Genomic DNA, 21,271 nt, shown 5'->3' with positions numbered 1-21,271 from the left:
GTTCCTTTGGGGGTCTAGTTTCCAAAATGGGGTCATTTCTGGGGGATCTCCAATGTTTAGGCACACAGGGGCTCTCCAAACATGACATGGTGTCCGCTAATGATTGGAGCTAATTTTCCATTTAAAAAGCCAAATGGCGTGCCATCCCTTCCGAGCCCTGCCGTGCGCCCAAACAGTGGTTTACCCCCACATATTGGGTATCAGCGTACTCAGGACAAACTGGACAACAATATTTGGGGTCCAATTTCTCCTATTATCCTTGGCAAAATAGGAAATTCCAGGCTAAAAATCATTTTTGAGGAAAGAAAAATTATTTTTTATTTTCATGGCTCTGCGTTATAAACTTCTGTGAAGCACCTGGGGGTTTAAAGTGCTCAATATGCATCTAGATAAGTTCCTTGGGGGGTCTAGTTTCCAAAATGGGGTCACTTGTGGGGGAGCTCAAATGCATAGGCACACAGGGGCTCTCCAAACGCGACATGGTGTCCGCTAACAATTGGAGCTAATTTTCCATTCAAAAAGTCAAATGGCGCGCCTTCCCTTCCGAGCCCTGCCGTGTGCCCAAACAGTGGTTTACCCCCACATATGAGGTATCGGCGTACTCGGGAGAAATTGCCCAACAAATTTTATGATCCATTTTATCCTACTGCCCATGTGAAAATGAAAAAATTGAGGCGAAAAGAATTTTTTTGTGAAAAAAAAGTACTTTTTCATTTTTACAGATCAATTTGTGAAGCACCTGAGGGTTTAAAGTGCTCACTAGGCATCTAAATAAGTTCCTTGGGGGGTCTAGTTTCCAAAATGGGGTCACTTGTGGGGGAGCGCCAATGTTTAGGCACACAGGAGCTCTCCAAACGCGACATGGTGTCCGCTAACGATGGAAATAATTTTTCATTCAAAAAGTCAAATGGCGCTCCTTCCCTTCCGAGCCTTACCATGTGCCCAAACAGTGGTTTACCCCCACATATGAGGTATCGGCGTACTCAGGAGAAATTGCCCAACACATTTTAGGATCCATTTTATCCTGTTGCCCATGTGAAAATGAAAAAATTGAGGCTAAAAGAATTTTTTTGTGAAAAAAAAGTACTTTTTCATTTTTACGGATCAATTTGTGAAGCACCTGGGGGTTCAAAGTGCTCACTATGCATCTAGATAAGTTCCTTGGGGCGTCTAGTTTCCAAAATGGGGTCACTTGTGGGGGAGCTCCAATTTTTAGGGACACGGGGGCTCTCCAAACGTGACATGGTGTCCGCTAAAGAGTGGAGCCAATTTTTGAATCAAAAAGTCAAATGGCGCTCCTTCCCTTCCAAGCCCTGCCGTGCGCCCAAACAGTGGTTTACCCCCACATATGAGGTATCAGCGTACTCAGGACAAATTGCACAACAACTTTCGTGGTTCAGTTTCTCCTTTTACCATTGGGAAAATAAAAAAATTGTTGCTAAAAGATAATTTTTGTGACTAAAAAGTTAAATGTTCATTTTTTCCTTCCATGTTGCTTCTGCTGCTGTGAAGCACCTGAAGGGTTAATAAACTTCTTGAATGTGGTTTTGAGTACCTTGAGGGGTGCAGTTTTTAGAATGGTGTCACTTTTGGGTATTTTCAGCCATATAGACCCCTCAAACTGACTTCAAATGTGAGGTGGTCCCTAAAAAAAATGGTTTTGTAAATTTCGTTGTAAGAATGACAAATCGCTGGTCAAATTTTAACCCTTATAACTTCCTAACAAAAAAAAATTTTGTTTCCAAAATTGTGCTGATGTAAAGTAAACATGTGGGAAATGTTATTTATTAACTATTTTGTGTCACATATCTCTCTGGTTTAACAGAATAAAAATTCAAAATGTGAAAATTGCGAAATTTTCAAAATTTTCGCCAAATTTCCGTTTTTATCACAAATAAACGCAGAATTTATTGACCTAAATTTACCACTAACATGAAGCCCAATATGTCACGAAAAAACAATCTCAGAACCGCTAGGATCCGTTGAAGCGTTCCTGAGTTATTACCTCATAAAGGGACACTGGTCAGAATTGCAAAAAACGGCAAGGTCTTTAAGGTCAAAATAGGCTGGGTCATGAATGGGTTAATAAGTGGGATTTCTAGCCTCATAAATGGTGTTGGGACCATCAGTTGTGTTGTGCAGAAGTCTGGTGGATACACAGCTGACAGTCCTACTGAATAGACTGTTAGCTGCTTTTTTCTTGCCATAATACAAATTCCAAGTAAAGAAAAACGAGTGGCCATCATTATCTTAAGAAATGAAGGTCAGTCAGTCTGAAAAATTGGAAAAACTTTGAAAATGTCCACAAGTGCAGTGGCAAAAACCATCAAAGAAGCTGACTCACATGAGGACTGCCTCAGGAAAGGAAGACCAAGAGTCACCTCTGCTTCTGAGGATAAATTTATCCGAGTCACCAGCCTCAAAAATCACAGGTTAACTGCAGCTCAGATTAGAGACCAAGTCAATGCCACACAGAGTTCTAGCAGCAGACACATCTCTACAACAACTGTTAAGAGGACTTTGTGCAGCGGGTTTTCATGGTAAAATAGCTGCTAGGAAACCACTGCTAAGGACAGGCAACAAGTAGAAGAGACTTGTTTTGACTAAAGAACACAAGGAATGGATATTAAACCCGTGGAAATCTGTGCTTTGGTCTGATGAGTCCAAATTTGAGATCTTTGGTTCCAACCACCGTATCTTTGTGCGACACAGAAAAGGTGAACAGATGGGCTCTACATGCTTGGTTCCCGCCTTGAAGCATGGAGGAGGAGGAGTTGTGATGGTGTGGGGGTGCTTTGCGGGTGACACTTTTGGGGATTTATTCAAAATTGAAGGCATACTGAACCAGCATGGCTACCACAGCATCTTGCAGCGGCATGCTATTCCCTCCGGTTTGCATTTAGTTGGACCATCATTTATTTTTCAACAGGACAATGACTGCACACACACACCTCCAGGCTGTGTAAGGGTTATTTGACCAAGAAGGAGAGTGTTGGGGTGCTACGCCAGATGACCTGGCCTCCACAGTCACCAGACCTGAACCCAATCGAGATGGTTTGGGGTGAGCTGAACCGCAGAGTGAAGCAAAAGGACCAACAAGTGCTAAGCATCTCTGGGAACTCCTTCATGATTGTTGGAAGACCATTCCCAGTGACTACCACTTGAAGCTCATCAAGAGAATGCCAAGAGTGTGCAAAGCAGTCATCAAAGCAAAAGGTGGCTACTTTGAAGAACCTAGAATATAAGACATAATTTCAGTTGTTTCACACTATTGTGTTAAGTATATAATTCCACATGTGTTAATTCATATTTTTGATGCGTTCAGTGTGAATGAACAATTTTCATAGTCATGAAAATACAGAAAAATCTTTAAATGAGAAGGTGTGTCCAAAATTTGGTTTGTACTGTATGTATTGCTTGCAGTCAAGGTGGTGGGAGGGTCATAGTTTAGGGCTACATGAATGCCGCTTGCTGTGGGAAGCTACAGTTCATTGAGCACCATGAACATGAATGCCAACATATACTGTGACATACTGAAGCAGAGCATGATCCCCTCCCTTCGAAACTGGGTCACAGGGCAGTGCTCCAACATGATAACGACCCCAAACACACCTTCAAGACTACCACTACCTTGCTAAAGAAACTAAGGGTAGAGGTGTTGGACTGGCCAAGCATGTCTCCAGACCAAAACCCTACCGAGCATCTGTGGGGCATCTTCAAACAGAAGGTGGAAGAGTGCAAGGTCTCTAACATCCACCATGATGTCGTCATGGAGGATTGGAAGAAGATTCCAGTGGCAACTTGTGAAGCTGTAGTGAACTCCATATCCAACAAAGTTAAGGCAGTATTTAAAATTATTGGAGGCCAACCAAAATATTTTAGGTACAATTTGGCCATTTTCACTTATAGGTGTGCTCACTTTTGTTGCCAGCAGTTTCGACATTAATGGCTGTGTGTTGCGTTATTTAGAGGCAACACTACTTTACATTGCATCAAAGTGTCATATCTTCAGTGTTGTAACATGAAAAGTATAATGTAATATTTACAAAATGCGATAATTGGATATATTCATGTCTCAAGTGCTATGTCTTTATTCAGTTCTGCCAGTGCTAATGAGATGTGTTGACATGGAAAATATGTGTCATAAGGGAATAAGGAACTCGGGGACAGAAGAACATGTTCTTTTCATGAACATTACTCTGTGTCCTGTCTTTTGTAGAGTCCAAGTACACAGTTGCTGTGTTACTTCTAAAGCCTGACGATCTCTATCCTTGATTCCATCTGACCTACATTTATGTCAAGCAACAAATATAGACAGGAAATGGAAAAAAATATGACCGCAAGCATATTGTGTAAGCCCATATCAAAAAATGAAATCAACATTTTGTATTTGTCCCCAAACTTCCTGTTATGTAGCTTCAGTTAATAATGGGAAAATCTGAAAAGAATTGTTATCATTGCTGGGATCTTCCTCCTCAAACATGGCAGCTATGATGCCATACACTTCAGCAGCACATTTATTGATATGGATCTACACACTGTGCTGGGAGATTATGATTTTTACTAGCTGTTTCCAGCCAGCTAACGCTCGGCGGTAATGTGGGGGGACGGAGCCTCGTGTGGTAATGTGTGGGGACGCGGCCTCGTGTGGTAATGTGTGAGGGTGGAGCCTCGTGTGATAATGTGTGGGGACGAAGCCACGTGTGGTAATGTGGAGGGACGGAGCCTCGTGTGTTAATGTGTGAGGATGGAACCTCGTATGGTAATGTGTGAGGACGGAGCCTTGTGTGGTAATGTGTGAGGACGGAGCCTCGTGTGGTAATGTGTGAGGACGGAGCCTCGTGTGGAAATGCGTGGGGACACAGCCTCATGTGGTAATGTGTGAGGACGCAGCCTCGTGTGGTAATGTGGGGGGGAGGGATTATGTGTGGTAATGTGGTGGGGGGGGCGGTATTATGTGTGGTGATGTGGTGGGGCGGAATTATGTGCGGTGATGTGGTGGGGGGGATTATGTGTGGTGATGTGGTGGGGGAAGGATTATGTGTGGTGATGTGGTGGGGGTGGGATTATGTGTGTGGTGATGTGGTGGGGGCGGGATTATGTGTGGTGATGTGGTGGGGGTGGGATTATGTGTGGTGATGTGATGGGGGGATTTATGTGTGGTGATGTGGTGGGGGGTGGGATTATGTGTGGTGATGTGGTGGGGGTGGGATTATGTGTGGTGATGTGGTGGGGGGCGGGATTATGTGTGGTGATGTGGTGGGGGGCGGGATTATGTGTGGTGATGTGGGGGGGCAGGATTATGTGTGGTAATCTGGTGGGGGGTGGGATTATGTGTGGTAATGTGGTGGGGGGCGGGATTATTTGTGGTGATGTGGTGGGGGGTGGTATTATGTGTGGTGATGTGGTGGGGGGCGGTATTATGTGTGGTGATGTGGTGGGGGTGGGATTATGTGTGGTAATGTAGTGGGGGCGGATTGTGTGTGGTAACGGAGTGGGGGGCGGGATTGTGTGTGGTGATGTGGTTGGGGGCGGGATTATGTGTGGTGATGTGGTGCGGATTGTGTGTGGTAATGTGGTGGGGGGCGGGATTGTGTGTGGTGATGTGGTGGGGGCGGAGCTCCTGTGCAGGGGCAGGACTAGCGAGTAATCACGATGCCTAATATATATATATAGATTGCTGGTTCTGCATAAATCTATACAGACAGTACACTTATTCCTTTATGGAAAATACAGAGATAAAAACCCTAAGAAAATTTGGGAACTACCCAAAATAGACTGATGCAGTATTTGATTAAGCACTTTCGCACAATTGCACTTTAGGGAATCATTGGTGTTGGTGGTGGTTTTTCTTTGTTAAGTTCCACACTAGGGTCTATCATTTCTATGCTAATTTGTTTTACATATTCAGAAACCCCTTGTAGTTTTTGCTCACACATCCCATTTTTGCTGTGGATTGCTCTGCATCAAAAACCTGAGAGTTGTTAAGAAAACTTCAGTAAACATGTTTTATATGTGTCTTACAAGCGCTTTTGCAACATTTTCACTATCTTCCCATACATTTGAAAAATGCTGAAAGAACTGGCATGCAAGGGATAGAAAAATAAAACAAAGTATCTTCTGGTCTGTGTCTGACTGGTGAACTGGGATAGACTGGAATAGTATAGGAGACTGCACTATTCCATACAATAGTATATAAAGCCTTTTTCATACAGTGTTTCTGCAGTGCATTCGGGCGTTCTGCCTCAATCCCCTTAAAACAGGATTCAGACTCCCCTACAAGACCATTGATTGCAAGGGCACAAACAAAGTGCAAATGAATTCCATTTGTGAGATTTTTTTTTCGGAAATTGACACGAATATCCAATATGAGATCACTATAGTAAATATGAAGGTCAGGCATACCAGATAATCATGATTTATAAATGCTTATAATGTGAACATACCCCAAAAGGGAAATCATTATGTGATGTCCCATTCAAAGGTGAAATAGGATTAATAAGTAACAAAAAGCCAGACAAATCCAACTTGAAGAGTAAATTGCAAATTAACGCAAAAACCTATAGTGGAGAATAAAGAGTAGATGAATATGTCTAAAGTAAATATAAGGAGAAAAACCTTGAATGGGGCATCTACTATATCATTGTCTAAGGGTCACTTCCGTCTGTCTGTCTGTCCTTCTGTCTGTCACAGATATTCATTTGCTGATTGATCTCGCCAGCTGCCTGTCATGGCTGCCGCGACCAATCAGCGACGGGCACAGTCCGGAAGAAAATGGCCGCTCCTTACTCCCCGCAGTCAGTGCCTGGCGCCCGCATACTCCCCTCCGGTCACCGCTAAAACAGGGTTAATGCCGGCGGTAATGGACCACGTTATGCCGCTGGTAACGCACTCCATTACCGCCGCTATTACCCTGTGTGTCCCCAACTTTTTACTATTGATGCTGCCTATGCGGCATCAATAGTAAAAAAATGTAATGTTAAAAATAATAATAAAAAAAACCTGCTATACTCACCCTCCGTAGTCCGCTGAGCCGCTCGCGCCGGCCGCCATCTTCCGTTTCAGGTTCCGGTGGCAAAGATGGTATGGTAGAAGGACCTGCCATGACGTCACGGTATAACGCATCGGGTATTCTAGAATATGCCTGTCCACGTAGTATATTGCCCAGTCACGCAGTATATTGCACAGTCACGTAGCATATTGCAAAGTCACGTAGTATATTGCCCAGTCACGTAGTATATTGCCCAGACACGTAATATATTGCCCAGTCACGTAGTATATTGCCCAGTCACGTAGTGTATTGCCCGACCACGTAGTATATTGTCCAGCCACGTAGTGTATTGCCCAGACACGTAGTATATTGCCCAGTGATGTAGTATATTGGCCAGCCACGTAGTATATTGCCCAGTTATGTAGTATATTGCCTCATGACGTAGTATATTGTGCAGCCACGTAGTATATTGCCCAGTTACGTAGTATATTGCCCAGTCACATAGTATATTGCCCAGTTACGTAGTATACTGTGCAGCCACGTAGTATATTGCCCCGTGACATAGTATATTGCCCAGTGACGTAGTATACAGCACAGAGCCACATAGTATACAGCCCAGAGCCATGTAGTATACAGCACAGAGCCACGTAGTATATTGGCCAGTCACGTAGTATATTGCCCAGTTACGCAGTATATTGCCCAGTGACGTAGTATACAGCACAGAGCCACGTAGTATATTGCCCAGTGACATAGTATACAGCACAGAGCCACGTAGTATATTGCCCAGTGACGTAGTATACAGCACAGAGCCACGTAGTATATTGGCCAGTCACGTAGTATATTGCCCAGCTACGTAGTATATTGCCCAGCCACGTTTGTCACAGGTTAAAAAATAAAAAATAAACATATACTCACCTTTCCGAGGGCCCCTTGTAGTCCACGGCAGCTTCCGGTCCCAGGGTTGGTATGAACAAAGAACCTGTGATGACATCGCGGTCACATGACCGTTACGTCATGGCAGGTCCTTGTCGCGCAGTCGCGCAGGGCCTGTGATGACGTCGCGATCACATGACTGTGACGTCATGGCAGGTCCTTCTACCATACCATCTTTGCCACCGGAAACTGCAGCGGAAGATGGCGGCCGGCGGGAGTGGCTCAGCGGACTATGGAGGGTGAGTATAGCAGGTTTTTTTTTTTGTTATTATTTTTAACATTAAATTTTTTACTATTGATGCCGCATAGGCAGCGTCAATAGTAAAAAGATGGGGACACACGGGGTTTATAGCGGCGTAACGCGGTCCGTTACCACCGGCATTAACCCTGTGTTAGCGGTGACCGGAGGGGAGTATACGGGCGACAGGCACTGACTGCGAGGAGTAAGGAGCGGCCATTTTCTTCCGGACTGTGACTGTCGCTGATTGGTTGCGGCAGCCATGACAGGCAGCTAGCGAGACCAATCAGTGAATGAATAACCGTGACAGACAGAAGGACAGACGGAAGTGACCCTTAGACAATTATATAGTAGATTCATAGATTTACACACAATATACTACATGTACAGTATACACACATACAGTATGCATAAATATATATACACACAGACACACACGTAGCATATACTGTATAGTACAGACATACAGTATACACTAATACACAGTGTGTATGTATAATACACTATGTACACTCATCTACTATATAATTGTCTAAAGGTCCCTTCCGTCTTTCTGTCTGTCTGTCTGTCCTTCTTTCTGTCACAGATATTCATTGGTCGCGACCTCTGTCTGTCATGGAATCCAAGTCGCTGATTGGTCGTGGCAAAACGCCCATTGCCACGACCAATCAGCGACGGGCGCAGTCCGGCGGCAACATGGCCGCTCCTTCCTCCCCGCAGTCAGTGTCCGCTCCATACTCCCCTCCAGTTAGCCCTCACACAGGGTTAATAGCAGCGTTAATGGACTGCGTTATGCCACGGTGTAATGCACTCCATTAACGCTGCTATTAACCTTGTGTGACCAACTTTTTTACTATTGATGCTGCCTATGCAGCATCAATAGTAAAAAGATCTAATGTTAAATATAATAATAAAAAAAAAATCATCATATACTCACCTTCCGGCGCCTTTCCCGCTCCTCGCAATGCTCCGGTGACCGGTCCATGCATTGCGATCTCACGAGATGAAAATGTAGCGGTCTCGCGAGACTGCTACATCATCATCTCGCGAGACCGCAATGCACTCTTGAGACCGGAGCGCGCGAGGAGCGTCGGTAAATGCTTCCTGGATCCAAGGGCCAACGGAAGGTGAGTATATAACTATTTTTTATTTTAATTCTTTTTTTAACAGGGATATGATGCCCACATTGCTATATACTATGTGGGCTGTGCAATATACTACACGGGCTGGTCAATATACTACGCGGGCTGGGCAATGTACTGCGCGGGCTGGGCAATGTACTACGCGGGCTGTGCAATATACTACGTGCACTGGGCAATATACTAAGTGGGCTGTGCAATATACTACGCGGGCTGGGCAATATACTACGCAGACTGGGCAATGTACTACGCAGGCTGTGCAATATACTATGCGGACTGTGCAATATACTACGTGGGCTGGGCAATATACTACGCGGGCTGTGCAATATACTACGCGCGTTGGGCAATATACTATGTGGGCTGTGCATTATACTACGTGGGTTGTGCAATATACTACGCGAGCTGTGCAATATACTACGCGGGCTGTGCAATATTCTATGTGACTGGGCATTATACTACGTGACTGGGCAATATACTACGTGGCTGTGCAATATACTATGTGACTGGGCAATATACTACGTAACTGGGCAATACACTACGTGGCTGGGCAATATACTACGTGGCTGGGCAATATACTATGTGGCTGGGCAATATACTACGTGACTGGGCAATATAGTACGTGACTGGGCAATATACTACGTGGCTGGGCAATATACTACGTGACTGGGCAATATACTCTGTGGCTGGGCAATATACTACGTGGCTGGGCAATATACTATGTGGCTGGGCAATATACTACATGACTGGGCAATATAGTACGTGACTGGACAATATACTACGTGGTTGGGCAATATACTAAGTGGCTGGGCAATATACTACGTGGGCTGTGCAATATAGGATGTGACTGGGCAAAATACTACGTGGCTGGGCAATATACTACGCGGCTGGGCAATATACTATGTGGCTGGGCAATATACTACGTGGTTGGGCAATATACTACGTGGCTGGGCAATATACTACGTGGGCTGTGCAATATAGTACGTGACTGGGCAATATACTACGTGACTGGGCAATATACTAAGTGGCTGGGCAATATAGTACGTGACTGGGCAATATAGTACGTGACTGGGCAATATACTACATTGCTGGGCAATATACTACGTGGCTGGGCAATATACTACGTGGCTGGGCAATATACTATGTGGCTGGGCAATATACTACATGACTGGGCAATATAGTACGTGACTGGGCAATATACTCTGTGGCTGGGCAATATACTACGTGGCTGGGCAATATACTACGTGACTGGGCAATATACTCTGTGGCTGGGCAATATACTACGTGGCTGGGCAATATACTATGTGGCTGGGCAATATACTACATGACTGGGCAATATAGTACGTGACTGGGCAATATACTACGTGGTTGGGCAATATACTAAGTGGCTGGGCAATATACTACGTGGGCTGTGCAATATTGGATGTGACTGGGCAAAATACTACGTGGCTGGGCAATATACTACGTGGCTGGGCAATATACTATGTGGCTGGGCAATATACTACGTGGTTGGGCAATATACTACGTGGCTGGGCAATATACTACGTGGGCTGTGCAATATAGTACGTGACTGGGCAATATACTACGTGACTGGGCAATATACTAAGTGACTGGGCAATATAGTACGTGACTGGGCAATATAGTACGTGACTGGGCAATATACTACATTGCTGGGAATATACTACGTGGCTGGGCAATATACTATGTGGCTGGGCAATATACTACGTGGACATGCATATTCTACAATACCTGCGTTAGGCCACCATCTAGTATATACTGTATATATATATATATATATGTATATATATATATATATATACAGTATATATATATACAAAGTATATATACTCACAGATATATACAATCATTCTATATACTCTATATATGTACGCGCATAAAAAACACATACATGTACAGTATACTGTACACATATTTTTCTATTCATTGTCAGCAAGCAACCTGAATGGTAACTAACTCATTCTATCTACTGCATTGAACCCTGCATGTATCTAGATTTGCTAGCCATCTTAGTAAGCATTTGTTTTTGTATATAGATATTGACCCTCACTTCTGCTTGTCCTTATGCAGAGAGATCACATAACTGTTTTCAAAGCGGTTTATGATCCATGTAGACCTGGACATTTTTTTATCTGTTCACTACATTTGATGTGTGTCACGATATTGTATGAAATATCATATAAGTTTAGTTTCGCTGCCAGCACACATAGGGTGGGCGGCGACCCCCCCCTTCACTCTGTGTTTAGCTTGCCTTGTGAATGTGTGTGTAGGAGAGCTTTTATGGCTTCTTGCAAATTCCTGACTTTCAGCTCCCAAACCCCTCCTGCCCCTCCTAAAGGAATTTTTGCGACCACGCTAGAATCTTCGTCCAGCAGAAACTGGATTAGAGAATCTTCCAGAATCCATGAGAGCCTTTGTTCTAATATGATAAGATATTGGGCCAACTACTGGGGCTAAGAGAATATTAAATACATATTGCTAAAGTCCATCGGAGCCTCTATCCATCATGGTAAACCTGAGCTTCTAACTCCATCTGGTAAAAAAGTAGGGATTTCTCTGTAATGACGCATCACACATATGACATATTTGATCTCGTTAGAATGCCAATGTTAATACGAGATGAATGCTGGGTTTGTTATGACCATGACATGTTCTGTAGCGGAGTTACAAGCATTAGACAAATTTAGGGAAAAGTTAGTTAAACTGAAGAGGTAGGAGGGACGGGGTAATCCAACCCCTTTCAGTGATGTCACAGGGTGCAGCTATAAGTTTGTTGGCCAGACTCCAGCAGTCAGTCTGTCTGCTGGAAGCCATGTGAGTCTGACTTGAAGAGCTGTACCTAATGCACTGGGACAGATGGAAAACCCACTAGCCTGGTTGCCTGAACTGATATGAACTAAGAACATGTGAGTTGTACCTTTTCTTATTTAATCCCTGTTTATTTTATAATTACCTTGTACATATTTTTTTCAATTGTCTCATATTGTAACATCTTTATATAACTTTTCATAAACACTGCCTGAAAATCATTTATGGAGTATAATATTTAATATACTAGATTCATTCTCCTGTTCTAAAACGTACCCTGTCTCCTGAAGGGAATTACGCTACTGTTTTGGTTTAGCTTCGGACCCGTTTAATCGAAGCTGGTGGCAGCTTACCGTGTGCAGGCCTCTGGGTGTTGTTGTAGCGACTGCGGTGTTGATAATTATTGTTCCTGCCTGAGTGGGAGTAGTTTATCGCATCGCTGCAGCGTGCCCAATAGCCAGTACATAGCAGGCAGCCTTTCTGGAGACTAATTACCCCAGGTGCAGTACCTAATCTGACCTGAGAGTAAGGGAGGCGCCAGAGAGCTGCAAGTCTTAAGTGGAACTCTAAGTGGGATATACATATATCCCTGCAGTTCGTGGTATATTGAAGAGCAGTGGGATACCTAAAATAAGCCCCTGCTGTAAACTAAGAGGTCAATAGCCTTGTGTGTGTTTTCTCATCACATTGTGGAGTGGAGGGATAACTAAGATAAGCCCCCTGCACATGTGATAGCCGTCTGTTAGCCTAAAGTCACCCCGACCCGTGACATAGGGGTGACAATCACGGTGTGAATCATGACATTGTGTACTGCTGTCTCATCTGAGTTAGATTGAGTGCTAACAAGAGAGAGAGGAAAAAAAAGAGATCTAAGAGCTAGCCTTCTATAAATGTAGACATACTTTGAGGAAGCATTCATACAGGGGTGCATTCGTGCACTATTATTCGTGTACAATTATTCGAAGTACAGTTTTCTAAGTACTGGCAGTTAAAACATGGCAGTTAAACAGGGGAGGAGACAGGTAAGACAATCTAAATCTATTCCTTGTTCATTTGAAACAGAACAAATACTCTCCATATGTTTTTGTATAATCTACATCCTGACTGCTGCACTTTCTCACATTCACAGCCCTTGCATTAACTCTTTACACTCCATCCATGTCAGCCCCTCTGTCCTTTCCTCTCCTATGTATAGCACTCATGCTCTGTTCACATTGCTTAACAGCGCAGATCCATTCAGTCCCACCATCCAACACAAGAGACACTCTCACAAATCACTTAACCATCTGCTCACTCTTTCTATCCTCCTTCTCCTAGTCGGTGGAGACATCTCTCCCAACCCCGGCCCCCCATGTTATAGCCAGTCAAACCTCCCAACTGCTACACTCAGAAACCCCTCTAACCTTATTAATATCCCATGCATCCCTTCTGCCTCCTTCAATTGTGCCCTTTGGAATTCTCGCTCTGTGTGTAATAAACTCTCCTTCATCCATAACTTCTTCCTTTTTAATTCTCTTAATCTCCTGCCTCTTACTGAAACCTAGATCCAGCAGTCAGACACCACAGCTGCTGCTGCTCTTTCATATGGTAGACTACACTTTTCTCATACCCCAATATCAGACAACAGAGCAGGTGGAGGCGTTGGTCTGCTCCTATCACCCAAATGTACCTTCCAAGTTATCCCTCAAGTAGTCTTCCCTTCCTTTGAAGTCCATGCGGTCAGACTCTACATCCCCTTCTCCATGCGAGTGGCGGTGGTGTATCGTCCTCCCGGCCCCTCTCATCAGTTCCTGGATCACTTTGCCACCTGGCTTCCACACTTTCTCTCCTGTGACATCCTCACCCTTATCATGGGTGATTTCAACATCCCCATTGCTTTTCCCCTCTCCCCTTCTGCTTCTCACCTTTTATCTCTAACCTCCTCTTTCAGCCTCTCGCAGCATACTAGCTCTCCAATGCATGAAGATGGAAACTCCCTTGACTTGGTATTCTTCCGACTTTGCTCAGTGGATGATTTCACAAACTCCCCTCTCCTGCTCTTTGACCACAACCTCCTTTCTTTCTCTATCAAGAACTGCCATCCCACTCAGGTCACCCCCACTTTCCTCACTTATAGAAACATACAGGCCATTAACACCCAGAAATTATGAAGAACTTGCAGTCATCATTGGCCCCTATCTCCTCTATCTCATGTCCTGATTCTGCACTGAAGCATTCCAATGAAACCCTGGAAAGTGCCCTGGATGAAATTGCACCTCCTATACATAGGACAACTCGGCACAGATGGCGACAACCATGGCACACGCTGCAAACACGTTTCCAGGTGCGCTGAACGTCTGTGGAGAAAATCTAATCTACCCGAAGATTTCATCCATTATCAGTTCATGCTTAAAACATACAACTCTGCCCTTCACCTCTCCAAACAAACCTATTTTAACACCCTCATCACTTCACTGTCCAATAACTCTAAACGTCTCTTTGACACTTTCCAGTCCCTACTCAACCCAAGAGTGCAGGCCCCAACCACAGATCTCCGCGCTGACGATTTGGCCAATTACTTCAAAGAAAAAATTGACCACATTCAACAGGAAATTATCTCCCAATCCCTTCATACCATGCACTGTCCTCCCTCCCCCACTGCATCCAGTTCACTCTCTGACTTTGAACCAGTCACAGAAGAAGAAGTAATCAGGCTCCTTGCATCTTCTCGCCCAACCACTTGCACCAGTGACCCTATTCCTATTCCATCTCATCCAGTCCCTTTCCCTGCCTGTCACCTCTCATCTAACAAAAATATTCAACCTTTCTCTCTCTTCCAGTATTTTTCTCTCCTCATTTAAGCATGCCATCATACATCCATTACTTAAAAACCATCCCTCGATCAAAACTGTGCCTCTAATTATAGACCTATCTCTAATCTTCCCTTCATCTCTAAACTCCTGGAACACCTGGTCCACTCCCATCTTATCCACTATATCTCAGATAGCTCTCTTCTTGACCCTCTTCAATCTGGTTTCTACTCTTTACACTCTACTGAAACTGCCCTCACTAAAGTCTCTAATGACCTACTATCAGCTAAATCTAATGGTCACTACTCCATGCTAATTCTCTTGGATCTCTCCGCAGCATTCGATACTGTGGATCATCAGGTCCTCCTCACTATGCTCCGCTCCATCGGCCTTAAGCACACCTTTTTCTCCTGGTTCTCCTATCTCTCTGACCGCTCCTTCAATGGTTACCCATCCAATCCAGAATCCAGTACAAAACTATTATCCTCATCCACAAAGCACTCCATGGCTCAGCACCACCCTATATCTCCTCCCTGGTCTCAGTCTACCACCCTACCCGTGCTTTCTGTTCTGCTAATGACCTGAGGTTAGCATCATTAATAATCAGAACCTCTCACTCCCGTCTCCAAGACTTTTCACGTGCTTCGCCAATTCTTTGGAATGTGCTACGTAGGTTAATACGATTAATCCCAAATCCCCACAGTTTTAAGTGTGGCCTAAAAACGCATTTGTTCAGACTGGCCTACCGCTTCAACGCATTAACCTAACTATCCCTGTGTGGCCCATTCAAAAAACAAACAAACTCATAATCAGATTCCTCACATCATGTTCTCATACACTGCATGCAGTTAATAGCCCTCTGTGTCTGTATTGTTACATACTTAGGCTGTTAACTGGTTCATGCAGCTTTACATGAACACCCGATCCTTACACTATGGCTGGTCCGAACAATGAAAGCAATTGTTATCATCCACCTCTCGTGTCTCCCTTTTTCCTATAGATTGTAAGCTTGCAAGCAGGGCCCTCACTCCTCTTGGTATCTAATTTGAACTGTGATTTTATTACGCTGTAATGTCTATTGTCTGTACAAATCCCCTCACTAATTTGTAAAGCGCTGCGGAATTTGTTGGTGCTATATGAATAAAATTATTATTATTATTATATACAGACACACACTGTTTATTGTATATGTATACACACATATACAGGTCCTTCTCAAAAAATTAGCATATAGTGTTAAATTTCATTATTAACCATAATGTAATGATTACAATTAAACTTTCATATATTATAGATTCATTATCCACCAACTGAAATTTGTCAGGTCTTTTATTGTTTTAATACTGATGATTTTGGCATACAACTCCTGATAACCCAAAAAACCTGTCTCAATAAATTAGCATATTTCACCCATCCAATCAAATAAAAGTGTTTTTTAATAACAAACAAAAAACCATCAAATAATAATGTTCAGTTATGCACTCAATACTTGGTCGGGAATCCTTTGGCAGAAATGACTGCTTCAATGCGGCGTGGCATGGAGGCAATCAGCCTGTGACACTGCTGAGATGTTATGGAGGCCCAGGATGCATCAATAGCGGCCTTAAGCTCATCCAGAGTGTTGGGTCTTGCGTCTCTCAACTTTCTCTTCACAATATCCCACAGATTCTCTATGGGGTTCAGGTCAGGAGAGTTGGCAGGCCAATTGAGCACAGTAATACCATGGTCAGTAAACCATTTACCAGTGGTTTTGGCACTGTGAGCAGGTGCCAGGTCGTGCTGAAAAATGAAATCTTCATCTCCATAAAGCATTTCAGCCGATGGAAGCATGAAGTGCTCCAAAATCTCCTGATAGCTAGCTGCATTAACCCTGCCCTTGATGAAACACAGTGGACCAACACCAGCAGCTGACATGGCACCCCACACCATCACTGACTGTGGGTACTTGACACTGGACTTCAGGCATTTTGGCATTTCCTTCTCCCCAGTCTTCCTCCAGACTCTGGCACCTTGATTTCCGAATGACATGCAAAATTTGCTTTCATCAGAAAAAAGTACTTGGGACCACTTAGCAACAGTCCAGTGCTGCTTCTCTGTAGCCCAGGTCAGGCGCCTCTGCCGCTGTTTATGGTTCAAAAGTGGCTTTACCTGGGGAATGCGGCACCTGTAGCCCATTTCCTGCACACGCCTGTGCACGGTGGCTCTGGATGTTTCCACTTCTCCACAATCTTCCTCAGGGTCCGGTCTCCTCTTCTCGTTGTACAGCGTTTTCTGCCACATTGTTTCCTTCCAACAGACTTACCATTGAGGTGCCTTGATACAGCACTCTGGGAACAGCCTATTTGTTGAGAAATTTCTTTCTGGGTCTTACCCTCTTGCTTGAGGGTGTCAATGATGGCCTTCTTGACATCGGTCAGGTCGCTAGTCTTACCCATGATGGGGGTTATGAGTAATGAACCAGGCAGGGAGTTTATAAAAGCCTCAGGTATCTTTTGCATGTGTTTAGAGTTAATTAGTTGATTCAGAAGATTAGGGTAATAGGTCGTTTAGAGAACCTTTTCTTGATATGCTAATTTATTGAGACAGGTTTTTTGGGTTATCAGGAGTTGTATGCCAAAATCATCAGTATTAAAACAATAAAAGACCTGACAAATTTCAGTTGGTGGATAATGAATCTATAATATATGAAAGTTTAATTGTAATCATTACATTATGGTAAATAATGAAATTTAACACTATATGCTAATTTTTTGAGAAGGACCTGTACTTATACTGTTTATACCTGCTTGCTAGGTTCTGCTTCACTTGTGCTAATCCCAAGTCATGCAGTGGTCAGCCATGATGATGAGCATAGATAAGACTGCAAGCTGCTTCCTGTTTTGTTTGCACACTGCTGTGCTGTTTTCCCCACAACTTCTGTCCCGACATTGCTGGGAGAGAAACAGACATGCCGGCTGAGACTATAGAGGATGTACAGCATTAGAAACAGCAAATAATGCTGTACATCCTCTGTGTAGTTGGAGGGGCTGCAGAAGCAACAGACTCCCTTTGGGGATGAGGGCCCTGGGCATTTGCCCAGTTTTTCTCCATGCCTAATGCAGAGCTGGTTTGATTCCATTTACAAACCAGACTCTGACAATATTTAACTGATGGTTCTGTTCTATGGCACTTGTCAGTGAAGACCTCTTCTGTTTCCTTAATTGATCCACTTCACACATTGCCTTCCACAAGGAAAAAATATATCTCCACAGAGATCCAAGCTTCAGAGACTGGTAGCTCTGGAAAAACTGGATAAGAATACAGGGAGAGAAGAATAGAACGGACACTATTGTTGGTGTTTACTACAGGCCACCTGGACAGACTGAAGATATGAATGAACACTTTTTACATCAGATATCTCTGTTCTCAAAAAGTACAACATAGTGATCATGGAAGATTTTTACTATCCAGATATTTGTTGGGAATTTCTCTCAGGCAAATGTAATGGGCCCATAAAATTCTTATCTTCTCTTGCTGACAACTTTATCTTTCAAAAGGTAAAATAATCCTCACTATCTATAAACAGAGAAATGGTGAATGAACACTTAGCTAATTTAAATGAATTTTAATCTCCTGTTCATGATGAGTTACATCCTAGAGTTCTGAAAAAGTTAGCAGAGGAATTTGCAGAACCACTAGCACTAGCCAGAATATTTGAAAAATCCTGGAGAACAATAGAAGTCCCAGAAGATTAGAGAAGGGCAAATGTTGTCCCTATCTTCATAAAAAAAATTTGTTGGCAAGGCTTCTGGCATTAGTATACATGCACTTGATGCTCCTCTCTGTACCTCTATTCTTTCTTAAATTATTAACTGTTCTAACCCCACCCCCCATGCCACTGCCACCCCCATCTTCCTTATTTGTGCCCAGGTCTCTAGCTGCACTATCTTCCCCTCCTATAAAATGAATACCCTCACCCCAATTTCTAGTTTAAACGCTCCTCCAACCTTCTAGCCATTTTCTCCCCCAACACAGCTGCACTCTCCCCATTGAGGTGCAGCCCGTCCATAGCGTAGAGCCTGTGGCCAACTGAGAAGTCGGTCCAGTTCTGCAGGATCCCACACCCCTCCATCTTACACCAATTCTTGAGCCACTTATTAACCTCCCTAATCTCCCATTGCCTTTCTGGCGTGGCACGTGGTACAGGCAGTATTTAGGAAAATACTAAGTTGGAGGTCCTTGCTTTCAGCTTGCAGCCTAATTCCCTGAAATCATCTTTAAGGACCTTCCACCTACCTCTAACTTTGTCATTTGTGCCAATATGCACCATGGCCGCTGGGTCCTCACCAGCCCCTCCCAGTAGTCTGTCCACCCGATCAGCGATGTGTCGGACTCGAGCACCAGGTAGGCAGCACACCGTTTGACGATCCCTGTCCTTGTGACAGATTGCCCTATCTGTTCCCCTAATAATTGAGTCCCCCACTACCACCACCTGTATTACCTGCCCTGCTCTCCGATTTCCCTTCTTACTGGAGCAGTCATTCCTCCGGCTTTCAGAGGACATGCCTTGCTGCAGCAGTGCTACCCCTGTGCTGGCACCCCCCTCATCTGCCAACTTAGCAAACTTATTGGGGTGTGCCAGATCAGGACTAGCCTCCCTGGCACTCTTCCCTCTACCCGGCCTTCTAACTGTCACCCAGCTTGCTACTTCACCGTCCTGCAGCTCCATCCTACCATCCCCCGCCTCATCTATCCCACTGAGCGTCTTCTCAGTGAGCAGAAGACTCCTTTCCATGTTGTCAATGGATCTCAGTGTTGCCAGCTGCACATTTAGATCCAGAATCTGGGCTTCCAAATGCACAACGTGCTCACATCTCGCACAGCAGTATACAACCTCGACCGGCTGATCAAGGACTGCATACATGTGGCAAGATGTGCACTGGGTGGCATTAGCAATAGTGGAGCACATTTCCTAATGGGGATTGCACCAGACAGAAACGTTAAATAAAAAAGCAAAAAAAAAAATGCAAAGTATTAATAAAATACAGACAGCAATTCAGTAATTTCTCCCTTGGAAACTCCCTGAATCCAAAGTCACTGAATCACAAGTCACACTTACCGCCGTTCACACTTACGCTCAGGTCACACTCAGCTCATTCACACTCGCTAAGCTGAAGATTTAAAGAATTTTTTTTTCTTTTTCTCCTCAGCTGCAATCCACCTTGCTGCTCAATGCGCTCCCAAAAAGGACTTGAGCCCCAAACAGCTGCCCCTTATAAACCTCTAATTATAAGCCCCCACCCTAAGTTAACCCCTTGTGAATATAGCTACTCCCAATTCAGCAATTCACACCAATTCACACAGGTATTTGTTAAAGGCTTTCCAAATACCTCTTCACTGAATCACAAGTCACACTTACCGCCGTTCACACTTACGCTCAGGTCACACTCAGCTCGTTCACACTCGCTAAGCTGAAGATTTAAAGAATTTTTTTTTCTTCCCCCAGCTGCAATCCACCTTGCTGCTCAATGCACTTCCAAAAAGGACAACCGTAGCCCCAACACAAGCATATCCCCAACACAACCCTAACTCCAACACAACCCTAACCCCAACACCACAACCATAATTCCCACACCACAATCGTAACCCCAACACCATAACCGTGACCCCAGCTGTAACCCCAACACAACCCTACGCTAACCCTAAACCCTTGCCCCAACCATAACCGTAGCTCCAACCCCAACCCTAAATCTAGCCCCAACCCTAAAATTAGCTCTAACCCCAACCTTAACCCTAACCCAAGCTCCAACCCTAATGGAAAAATGGAAATACAACTTTTTATTGTGTTATTTTTACCTAATTAAGGGGGTAATAAAGGGAGGTTTGATTTACTATTTATTTTATTTTGATCACTGTGATTGGGTCTATCACAGTGATCAAAATGAACCAATAGGAAAAATCTCCTATTGTTGCCGATTGATGGCCAGCAGATCTCGGCGGGTGCACTGCACATGCACCCATTTTTTTCCTGAAAGAATCTGCCGACGGCCGGGGGACAGAGCCGGAGGGTCCAGGGACACTGGAGGTATCGGGAGGAGGGGGTTGGTATTCTAGATCATATCACAGGAGAGAGAAATAAATGGGAAATCTGACTTTTTTTTTCCAGTCGCCGTTATTTGGTGAATAATGGCGATCGCAACACTGGAGACAGAAAAACCGACCCAAATGATTTTCCGACGCTGGGGGGCGTTATAACCTTATTTCTCAGCTCTGTTAAAGGGCAGCATTGAGGAATAAGTACCCTTAACTGCGCCTTTAAAGGGGGAATTGGCAGTCATTAAGGGGCTAAGCAAAGGAAACTTAAACAAAGGATAAGTGT

The sequence above is a fragment of the Ranitomeya imitator genome, chromosome 1 (genome assembly GCF_032444005.1).
Source record: "Ranitomeya imitator isolate aRanImi1 chromosome 1, aRanImi1.pri, whole genome shotgun sequence".
In the NCBI taxonomy this organism is placed as follows: Eukaryota; Metazoa; Chordata; class Amphibia; order Anura; family Dendrobatidae; genus Ranitomeya; species Ranitomeya imitator.
Note: the sequence above shows the minus strand (reverse complement) of the source record.